This window comes from Terrapene carolina, unplaced genomic scaffold (genome assembly GCF_002925995.2).
Source record: "Terrapene carolina triunguis isolate 2854851 unplaced genomic scaffold, T_m_triunguis-2.0 Scaffold517, whole genome shotgun sequence".
Lineage (NCBI taxonomy): Eukaryota > Metazoa > Chordata > Testudines > Emydidae > Terrapene > Terrapene triunguis.
In genome coordinates, this window is record NW_020664868.1 from 4,925,048 (window position 1) to 4,935,477 (window position 10,430).

A 10,430-nucleotide genomic window follows, 5' to 3' on the forward strand; every position below is an offset into this window, starting at 1 on the left:
GAGTGTGAGAGAGAGAGAGAGAGACTGTGTGTGTGTGTGACAGAGACTCTGTGTGTGTGTGTGTGTGTGTGTGTGTGCGCTGGCTCCTGGGGAAGTCTATGAGAGACTGTGCACTGTGTCTTTAAGCACAGAGACACTCACCAGAAGGCTAGTTCAGACCACAGCAGCTCCGTCCTGCTCCTGCGTCCTGTCCCTCCTCCCCGGCTCTGCGGAGATGGGGTACATAGGCAGAGGGAGGGGAACACCCTGACATCAGCGCCTCCCTCCCCCCCCCCCCGCTCTGCACAGCCAGCAAGAGGGTCCTTGGGATCAGCTGGCCAGGGCTCCAAGGCAGAGGGCAGGAGCAGCGCAGATGCAGGGCAGCGGGGGGGGGGGAAGGGCACCTGAACACACGTGCCAGATGTGCGCGGCTCTGCTAATCAGTGTGAGGCACTTGACTGATTCTTGGGCAGCTTACAGGGAACCCTGCTCCTGGTGCCCAGCTGGAAATGACTCTCAAGAGAGGGGCTGAAACTATAAAAAGGAGGGGCAACTACCCCAAGGCACCCCCCTTTCTCTCTCCCCTCCCATCATATTCAATGCACCTGAAACAACAAAGGAAGCCTTCGCTGGAGTTGGGGGGAGGGGTTCTAACCTGCAGAATTTGGTCAGTAAGATTGCGGACAGCATATGGTGAGAAACTGCTTGAATCTGATAGTTTGTTAAATTAGATATTAGTAAACATTTTATCTTTATTTTTCTTATAACCATTTCTGACTTTTATGCCTCATTACTTATATTCTTTGTAGTTAATAAACTTGTTTTATCATTTTATCTATTCCAGTGTGTTTAAACTGAAGTGGCTGGGAATCTGCATCTGGGGTGGCAAGTTATGCGCATATTATTTCTATTAAAGAAATGGCAGACTTAATATAATTTGTATTGTCCAGGAGAAGGCAGGGCGGTACAGGACATACATTTCTGGGAGGAAATTTACAACTGGGGGTGTGTTGGGGTCACCTTGCAGTATAACCAAGGCTGGTGAGAACCAGGGTGTGGCTTGCATGCTGGAAGGCTGTTTGAGAGCAGCCCAGGTGGGGGCTACTTCAGCAAAGACACACAACATTACTGGGCCGGAGTGACACAGCTGTTTATTAGTCTCAACTGTTCGCTGATACGGCACAGAAGACAAGAGCGGGCTAGGCATCTGTCAGTTTTTTGCCAGAAAAAGTTACATCAACAATTTTATTTATGCTAAAACATGTCAATTTCAACTCAGTGTCCCATGTGAAAGAATGTCAATAATTTTTTTTTTTTCATTTCTGAACATTTGTTTTGGGAATTTTATTTTTTTCATTTTTACATTATTTCACATCCACATACAGAAGTAGTAGGTAATCAAAATGTCTCCTCTTTGTGTTGGAATTCAATAGTTTTACTCTTTGACACAAATCCAATGTCATGCTGCCTGGCATGGGACACAGCTAAGAGCACCTATCTCAGGTCAGACTGCTGGAATATGGGGCAGACTGGTGGATACTCTATCATAAGATTTCACCAAGCCAGTAACAAATGTCTGCTTCCAAATACTCTACTAGTTATTATGGAGCCACAGACAGTCCCCTTCAGGCCCTCTAGCCCTCATGCACTACCCAGACAAACCAGACTTCTGTGATAAATTATGCTTAAAACCAGAAATCACAGGTATTAGATTCTTCCAGTTCCAAAAAACCAGACACTCACCCCCGGTCAAAATATATTTCAGATCTTACCCAAAAACCATGCTAATAGCCAATCCTTTAGTAATTTAAAAACTAAATGTTTATTAATATAATAAAAGAAGAGAGTTATTAAAAGTTTCAGAGTAGCAGCCGTGTTAGTCTGTATCCGCAAAAAGAACAGGAGTACTTGTGGCACCTTAGAGACTAACACATTTATTAGAGCATAAGTGGGCTGTAGCCCACGAAAGCTTATGCTCTAATAAATGTGTTAGTCTCTAAGGTGCCACAAGTACTCCAGTTATTAAAAGGTTCGAAGGAATCATATACATTACAGTTGATTTCAGAGTTTGTAGATTAGGATAATAGCAGTGATGTTAAATCTGCTAGTTTGCAGTAAGTCTCTCCTGATCACCCAAAAGATTGGGGGTTCTCAGTCCATCGTTCAAAGCTTCCCTTTGTTAGAAAGCATAGTCCAGAGATGTGGAGCAGGAAAAAGTTTTCATTTATACCTTCAGCGCATGCGCATGGAAAGTTACTGTCTCCAACATGGAGTCATGGATCACACGTCCTATGTGCCCTGCTGAGACACTGGCCTCCATTGTCCATGTGCTCAATAAGACATCCTCAGGAGGGGCCCATTGGAAGAGTTGATTCTCCTTGATGGCTCATCAACTAGCTGCCGGTGGGTGTGGAGCACCCACCAATTTTTCCCCGAGCGGGCTCCAGCCCTGGAGCACCCACGGAGTCGGCGCCTATGGTAAGAACAGTAGGACAACAGAACTGACTGCCTAGGAAAGTCATGGAAGCTCCTTCACTGGAGGTTTTCAAAAAGAGGCTGGATAACCACCTGTCTTGGATGGTTTAGACATAAGAAATCCTACATCTTGGCAGGGGGTTAGACTTGATGACCCTTGCAGCACCTTCTAATCCTGATTCTATAACTAGGGCCCTTCCAAATTCACGTCCATTTTGGTCAATTTCACAGACATAGGATTTAAAAAAATCACAAACCTCACGATTTCAGATATTTAAATCTGAAATTTCATGGTGGTGTAATTATAGGGGTCCTGACCCAAAAAGGAGCTGTGGGGGCATCACAAGGTTATTGGGGGGGGGTTGTGGTATTGCCACCCTTACTTCTGCACTGCTGCAGCTGGCGGCACGGCCTTCAGAACTGGGCAGCCAGAAAGCGGCAGCTGCCGGCCAGGAGCCCAGCTCTGAAGGCAGAACTGCTGCCAGCAGCAGCGCAGAAGTAAGGATGGCCTGGTATGGTATTGCCACCCTTCTGCGCTGCTGCCTTCAGAGCTGGGCCCTCGATCAGTAGCCACCACTCTCCGGCCACCCAGCTCTGCAGACAGCAGCACAGAAGTAAGGGTCACCTGGTATGGTATTGCCACCCTTACTTCTGCACTGCTGCTGGCAATATCGTGACACCTCCTAAAACAACCTTGCAACCCCCCCACAACCCCATTTTAGGTCAGGACCCCCAGTTTGAGAAACTGTCTCCCCTTTGAAATCTGTGTGCTTTAGGGTAAAAGCACACAAAAGACCAGATTTCACAGTCTGTGACGTGTTTTTCATAACCGTGAATTTGGTAGGGCCCTATCTATAACACAATTCAAGGGGTGGAAGTTGAAGCTAGACAAATTCAGACTGGAAATAAGGTATAATTTTTTATCTTTTTTCTTTTTTTTTTTTTTTTTTAAACAGTGAGGGTAGTTAGCCACTGGAACAATTCACCAAAGATCAGGGTGGATTCTTCATCACTGGCAATTTTATAATCAAGATTGGATGTTGTTCTAAAAGAGCTGCTCTAGGAATTATTTGGGGAAGTTCTCTGGGCCATGTTATATAGGAGATCAGGATAAATGACAACAATGGTCCCCTTCTGGCCTTCCCATCTATTAATCTAGGTCAGTAGCCATAGCACACATTACTGTTGATAGGTCATGAAATCACGTCAAAATAATCAAAATATAAAAATGAAAAAACAAAATTAGAAATAAAATTTTAAAATTCCAAAATGAAATTCTGAATTTTTCCAAAACACATTTTTTCCCCAAAGAGATTTTTTTTTTAAAACTTTTTGAACTGTCATTTTGAGGAATACATTCTCATGGAAGATTTCCTTGCTTTTCACAACTCTTGCACCAGTAGGGAGCAGTCTGTGTCCATGCCACTCAACCAACCAACATCCAGACTGGCAGATGCAATGATTTCAGATCTAGAGGCAATGTCTGACCATGACCCTGCAACAATATGTCCAGACAACCTGGAAGTGGGAGACATCTGTAGCAGGTCCGTTAGCCAGAATAGCCTTGTCTGTTAAGGAGACATTAGAATCAGAGTGGCTTTGTCCTCTCTGATCTGCAATATCTCCTAGGGATTAACAGAATCAGTGGGAAAGCGAGGCCTTGATTCCCTGGGAAGAAGAAGGTATTTTGTAACAAGTCCAAGCTCATGCCCCCACTGTTGCAAAAGGCCAGACATGCCGTGTTGTCCTTGATGATGAACAGGTTTATTATGGGAATCCACCACCACTGCAATATCGGCTCTGTGATGGACCTCCATCACTGACCACTCGTGGCTGGGAATGAATCGTCTGCTTGGGAAATCTGCCAGATTGTTGCTGACTGCTGGGAGATAAAGTACATTGTAGATGTGTGGTCTGTTAGTATCAGCACTGTGGTAGGGCACAGAACAGGCTGGAATGCCATGCAAGCTAAGAGCCATGTCCTTTCCGGAGCAGGTCCCTTACATCCACAGGGGATTCAGTCAGGCTCCCCAACCAGTTCCTGAGGCATCCATGACTGGCATTACCGTCAGAGGGTGTATGTGTAGGAGAATGGCCTTCTTCAAACAATTCTGGGGTCTAACCACCAATTCAGGACATGTGGGGGAACAACTTTTGCTCATGCTGTGTTTAGTAGGAGAATAGACAGATCTCAGCCAGGCCTGCAATGTCCTCAAGTGAAGTCTGCCAAGCAGCATCACATCTATGCAGGCTGCCATATGTTCTCTTTCAAGTAAGACCCTAAGGAACCATATGTTGGATTTTAATTAAGTAATGCGATACATGTTTCTTCTCTGTAAGACCAAGTACATTGGCCCAAAAGCCACAAACAAGAACTTTAAGTAATTGCTTTTGATGTTTTATACTAGTCCCTTTCAAACCAAACACTCAAAATAGCACGGGCCTCACTTATAAAAGTGCCCTAAGACAAGTGCATCCTTACTCCTTGGAGAACTACTTAAAGTGTGCTAAACATATTAGCGATACTAAAGAACTGATTGCTGATAAATAAATGTAATAGGAAATCTTAGTGATTTGTATTGTTCTCTACTATAACTGCTTGGCTTCAATGCTGTTTATATAAATAATTTGCAGGAGAGTCCGTTTTATTCAGTACATGCCTAGAACCTCTGATATCTGAACTTAATCTATAAAACTACTGATTGCATATCTATGTGGTTCTTGGTGAATTAATGAACTTGTTGATTGGTTAAGAATAACTAAGTGTCCTGATTTGAAAAGTACTGTACAAGGTAACTATAGACCCGAGAAAAACCTGATGCTAAAAATTAGTAAACCCCAGACTCAATGAAAAGGGGTTATCATTATTAAATTCCCTTAAAATATTGGCTATAATATTTATCAAATTGGCAAATCTAAGTGGTTAGATTTCAGCTTTAACATCTACCTACCACCTCAGCAAAGCCATAAAATTAGCCCCTTTCACATGTACTAGGTACTTCCTGTGAGCCAGGTGGATGGCAGCATGAAGTATGCATCCTGTAAGTATTATTATAATTTGTTTGATGGTAGCACCTAGATGCTGTAGTCATGGACCAAGACTACACTGTGATAGAGCCACGAACCAAGCTTGAGCCTCAAAGGATGGGCTGATGAAGGCAACTGTTACACCATCCCGAATCTTCTCTGGTCTAGGATAGGACGAAGACCTCCCCTTTCTTCTTCAGGATAAGAAAATACCAGGAATAGCAGCTTTTCCCCCTGTACTCCTGAGGTACTTCCTCTATGGCTTCTAGATAAACCAGGAGGCAACTTGTTGTTTTTTCCCCCAGTATTTTTATGAGATGGGTCCCTGAAGGACAGGGAAAGGGGCAGAGGTTGGAATTGGACAGGGTAGCCACAGGCAACTGCGTCTGCCATCCATCTGTCTGTTACTATGACAGCCCAAACTCAATGGAATGGGGAAAAGTGACATCCAAAGGAGGGGTCAACTCTCCACTGGTGTGAATGTGGCACTCAACTCTCATTTCAAACCTGTTGCCTGGTACCAAGTGTGGAGTGGCCAATGATAGATGGCCATGAGGCTGTCCTCCTGGAGTATCCCGGTCACTTTTGTGGTGGATATTTGGAAGGTCTATTCTCTGAGTAGGATGCCCTCTGCCAAGGCTACCCCAAGTATTTATAAGGTTTAAAGTTTGAGACTGGTGTGTAAATTTGTAGTGAGTGCAATGAGGCCCTCTAGTCCTTGAGGGAGTGGAGACCATCATCTGCACACTCACTCAATAATTCATGGCCTCAAACAGCAGATCTTCAATTGTCTGCAGTACCCCTTTAGGGAGGCCCACAGCTTGCAACCACAAGGCTCTCCTGATGGTCCCAGCAGTGACCGTGGACCTAGCTGCTGTGTCTGATGTGTCTATAGTGGCCTGGAGGGACAATCTGGCCTGAGCTGACCTACCATAATAATAATATCCTTGAACTCCTGAGAAATTAAAGATAAATGAGGTGACCTTTTCCCAGCTTAGGTAGTTGTACTTTGCCAAGAAGGCTTGTGTCATAAATATAGAGGAAAGAGTAGCATAAAATCCCTCCTTGGCAGCTGTACTGAATTGCCTTACCTGTAAGGGATTAAACAGATCAAATAACCTAGTTAGCACCTGACCAGAAGGACCAATAAGGAAAGAAGATACTTTCAAATCTGGGGGGGGAGAATTTGTTTGTTGTTCCCTTTGTTTTGTTCCGTCTCCAGACAGAGAGAGAAGCCAAATAGGGACAACATCTCCTGAAAATATACCTAGAATAATCCATCTAAAAATCACAGAAATTGTAAGTAGGGCAAGGAAATGCATTAGGTTATCTTTTGTTTTAGCTTCTAAATTTTTCCTATGCTACAGAGGTAGTTTTATTCCTGTTTTTGTAACTGTGAAGCTGAGCTAGAGAGGAATCCTCTGTGTTTTAAATCTTTTTATTACCCTGTAAAGTTACCTTCCATCCTGATTTTGCAGGTATGATTCTTTTACTTTTTTCTTTATAATAAAGTTCTTCTTTTAAGAACCTGATTGGTTTTCAGTGTCCTGAAGACAAAGGATCTGGTCTGTGCTCTCATTATTCTCAAGCCTCCCCAGGAAAGGGGGGTGAAGGGGCTTGCGGGGATATTTTGGGGGGATAGGGATTCCATGTGACCCTTCCCTGAATTTTTGTGCACATCACTTGGTGGTGGCAGCAATACCGTCTAAGGACAAGGAAAGGAATTTGTGCTTTGGGGAAGTTTTAATCTAAACTGGTAGAATATAATCTTAGGGGGTCTTTCATGCGGGTCCCCACATCTGTACCCCAGAGTTCAGAGTGGGGGGGGGAACCCCTGACAGCGTGGCAGTTTGAAATATGTAGTTGGAGTGAGGCAGAGCTATGCTCCTTCCTCCCAAAACGGTCTAGCTGTTTTGGATCCTCATCTTGGGGGGTACTTTTTGTTTGTTTTGATTTTTCGGGAATAGCAGATACAACCAGTGAGCCTAGTGCTGGATGTAATAATCCTGGCCTTGGCACTAGCACCTGCTTCAGTTTTGACCAACGGGGTAATGTTAGGGCCTGCATATGTAACACAGCAGCATAGAGTGCTGTCCTAGGGGGAGAGACCGTCAACGAGAGGGCAGCTCAAGCCGGAGAGGGGGCTCGGAATCTGCCGTAGAATAGGCAGTGGGAAGGCAGTTCAAGAAGGAGGAGGTAAAAAGAGACCGCACTGAGGCAAACAGGAGATTTCCTGAGGAAGCTGGGGAAAGGAAGTTGGACCATGAAAGGCAGTGTACAAGGAGCCTGGCCACGAGGGGCACAGAGCGTATGGCCAGTGAGGTGACCATTGAGACACTGATAGAGGGATACAGTTTGGGTGCCTGGGAAGGGGTATGGCCCTCCAGCTGAGGAGCAGGTGCATCTGTTGGAAAGAGATGCAGTCATCGTAGCATCGAAGTAATGGAGCATCAAAAGCCAGAGAGAGGAAAAGATGGGACAGCTGGGGTGAAGCTGGACTTTGCAGCCAGGGAGAGGAGTCGTCAATTCCCTCTTGGGGTGACACAGCGTGTTGTGAAAAAAACCTTCTTTTACTGTGATGGTAATTTAAAGTTTATTATTTTCCTGAGCAAGTATCTGATGCTACTTTACATTATTTATATTATATTCTATTACCGTTCCTGCCAACTTTCTGGGATTTTTCAGTTGGACAGTTTAAAATTTAAGGTAACCTCCAGCATGTTTGGTTTGCCTCTGCTCACCTCACAGTAGGCATAGACTAGCTGAGGCCCAGGTCACTGCATTGTGTGCATAAAGTACTGTTTTGTGGCACCTCGTGGTGCCTTTCTGCTTGTTTGGCTGTGGGCGGGTGTTTGTCGCAGTGACTTTGTGACTTCTAGGATACTATCGTTAATCGGAAGAGTGACTCTGGCTGGCGTGGCTGAGCACAGGTTGTCCAACAGCATACGTGCCTTTTCCTCTGCCACAGAGGTTTCCGTATCCAGGGTCTCTGCAATTCTGGAAAGCAGGCCCTGGAAAGCCCTGAAGTTGTCCAGAGCTGATGTTGGCAGAGATGACAGCTTCATCTGGACATGAAGAGAGGGTGCCCCCATTCAGATGCGCTCACCTCAACTCCTTGCTTCTGTTCTCCCAAGATAGATGATGGCAATCTGACTATGAGTGCACAGGCGAACCTTAATCTCCTCTTTCTAGGATGGGAAGAACCGCTCCCGGAGGCACGGGATGGGGGTGCCCAGCCTGTCCATGGTGGCATGTTATACAGAAATGGCTGGCTTGCTTGTGGCTGGCCAGTCCAGTGCCACCCATAGAGAGGTTGGAGGGACAAGCCTCTAGACCATTCTATAGTCTTCCCTTGTTTTCAGAGGGAAGGGTTCTCCGCTAGAGATCAGCAAGAATGAGTGCCCTGGAGATAGGGATGATGAAGAAATGTCCTCAATGATTGGCGCCAACTTGTACGGCGATTTCAGTGCTGTGATGGGAGCATGCACTGGTGCCAATCGAGGCAGTGGTACCTGGGACATCGTCAATACTGGTTCCTCTAATAAGGAGTCTGCAAGTTCCATTCACAACTGTGTTGCTGACATCAGTACCAGTCTTATGGATGGTGTTAAGATCAGTACTGGGACATGTTTCTCCAGAGCCAAGCTTATGATTGAGAGAGGATCACCAGCCTTTGCAACTGTAGAGAGCCTAGTAGTCTTCTCCCTGGAGGGCTGATCCTTGTCTCCACCTCTCCTTATGGAAGGACGCTGAGTGGTTCCTGGATCCGTGTCTGCCTCGGTGTTCCGACTTCCCTCATCTCTTGGTGCTGGATTTGAAACCAGGGTCACAAATGCAGAGGTCACCAGTGCTGAGTCTTTCTCTGGTATCAACTTCTTGTCCACACTGGTTTTAGCAGTGGTGTGCCAGATAGTATGGGCACTAGCAGAGGATGACTTCATGGGAGCCTGGTCCGATCTAGAGAAAGATCCTCTCTCTTCTGGAACTGAGATGATCCACATGGATTTCTCCAGCAAGTAAAACTTGAAGCAGGTGTCATGGGATTTTTGTATTCAGACTGAGCACCGGCCCGGGATATGTATTTCTCTGAGGCAAAAAAGACAGGCTGTGGCTGTCAGCTAACAGGATGAGTCCCTCACAGGATGGACAGGCCTTGTAGCCCAAAGCCTGCAAGTCTGCCGTTACATGTGGACAGGACGCAAAACAAAAAAGGGATTTTTTTGTTTTGTTTTTAAAATAATCAGAAAGAAAGAGTAAAACAAAATTCAAATCGTTAACATAAGACAAAATACAGGATAGGTCTTGATCCGAAGAGAGCTCAGAGAAAAATTGTGACAGGTAGCAGGCGAACTCAACAGCTCTTTCTCGCTGCCACAGATGGGAAGAGGGAACTGAGGAACAATTGCAGCCACTTTACCCTTTATGATCTCAGACGTGCGCAGTGCATGTGCAACCCCTACAGATGCTGCTGTCCAAGAGATTCCGAGCTCACTGAGAGAGGGCGACACACAGAGGCCGGTGCTGAGCGGATGTTCCAAGAGGCGCAGACTCAGCCCAGGGAGCAGCACCACCCATGGGGTCGTGGGCAGGGAGCCCCGCGCCGCCCCTCGGTCATTGCACAGCCACTGCAGAGACCGCCAGTATCCCCCTGGGCCCTGTCCCATGCCTGCCTACCCCTGGGCCCCTGCCTACCCCCCACCCCTACACCTGGGCTGGGCCCCTTCCAGCGCCTATCCCTTCTGCCCCTGCCCCTACCCCATGCCTGGCCCTATCCCCACCTGCTTCTACCCTTGAGTCCCTGTCAACCCCTATCCCCACATGCCACCACCTGCCCCAACCCCACCTCCTGCCTGCCCCTATCCATACCTGCACCTACCCCTGAGCCCCTCCAAGCCCCCAAAGCCTATCCCCACGTGCCCCTAATCCCACCCCTGCCAGCCCCTATCCCC

General features: G+C 46.4%; 1 protein-coding gene across 1 annotated transcript in view; it reads right to left on the minus strand.

Annotated features, from left to right (window-relative positions):
• LOC112112236 (zinc finger protein 664-like) overlaps positions 1-10,430 on the minus strand; it is a 19,630-nt gene that overhangs the window by 8,327 nt on the left and 873 nt on the right. The window lies entirely within an intron of this gene.